The sequence below is a fragment of the Gallus gallus genome, chromosome 4, assembly GCF_016699485.2.
Source record: "Gallus gallus isolate bGalGal1 chromosome 4, bGalGal1.mat.broiler.GRCg7b, whole genome shotgun sequence".
Taxonomy (NCBI): domain Eukaryota; kingdom Metazoa; phylum Chordata; class Aves; order Galliformes; family Phasianidae; genus Gallus; species Gallus gallus.
In genome coordinates, this window is record NC_052535.1 from 90,436,602 (window position 1) to 90,437,909 (window position 1,308).

A 1,308-nucleotide genomic window follows, 5' to 3' on the forward strand; every position below is an offset into this window, starting at 1 on the left:
GGAGCTGTGACCCTCAGCTCAGCCCCCCACATCCACATTGTCCCCCATCCCAACGCCCCCCATCCCACCCCCCCCAACTGCACTCCATGCCCCCCCCCCTGAGCTGTGACCCTCAGCTCACCCCCCTCATCCCACCCCCCCCCCAACTGCACTCCGTAGCCCCCACCCCCCCCCGTGCTATGACTCTCAGCTCAGCCCCCCCACATCCACATTGTCCCCCATCCCTACACCCCCCATCCCACTCCTGTCCCCCCCCAGATGCACTCCTTGGCCCCTCCCCACCCCCCCCGAGCTGTGACCCTCAGCTCAGCCCCCCCACATCCACATTGTCCCCCATCCCACCCCCCCCCCCCCCCATCTGCACTCCTTGGCCCCTCCCCCCCCCTCCCACTCCCCCCCCCCCATCTCCATCCGCCCCCCACCCCTGCAGCGCTGCCCGCCGCGGTGCCGCCATGCTGCGCTGCGTGCTGCTGCGCGCCCAACTGCGCCGCCCCGATAAGGGGGACCGGCAGAGCGACCCCGTGGCCAGCCTGACCTTCCGAGGTGAGAGCCGGGGGGCCCCGCCGCGCCTTTGGGGTGGGGGGGAGGTTGGGGGGGGGGTTTGGCAGCCCTTCTCGCTCCGCTCCATCCCTGAGTCCCCACAGAGCCTCCGCCGCTGGGAGCGCTTCGGTCCCCTCCGTCCCGTTCTGTGTTGGGAATGGGGGCGTCCCGATGGTGGGAAATGGGGTCCATCCCATCGCTGCGCGCTCTGCGGGGCGGTTCGTCCTTTGGGATGGGGGTTCTGTTCCCCTAAAGGTTGGGGAACACCCTGAGGTCGGGCACTGAGGACCCTATGGGGGTCCATCCCATTGCTTTTAGGGCTCCGGGGGCTGCGTGTCCTTTGGGATGGGGGTTCTGTTCCCCTAAATGTTGGGAACCCCCTGAGGTTCGGCACTGAGGACCCTATGGGGGTCCATCCCATCGCTGTGGGCTCCAAAGGGCTGCACATCCTTTGGGGCTGGGGGTTCTGTTCCCCCAAATGTTGGGGAACCCCCCGAGATTGGTGACTGAGGACACCCCAGGAGTTGTGAATGAGACCCCCTGAGCGTTATGAATGGGGACCCCACGAGATTTATGAATGGGGACCCCCCAAGATCTGTGACTGAGGACCCTATGGGGCTCCATCCCATCGCTGTGGGCTCCAAAGGGCTGCACATCCTTTGGGGATGGGGGTTCTGTACCCCTAAATGTTGGGGAACCCCCCGAGATTGGTGACTGAAGACCCCCCAAAAGCTGTGAATGAGACCCCCTGAGCCTTATGAATGGGAA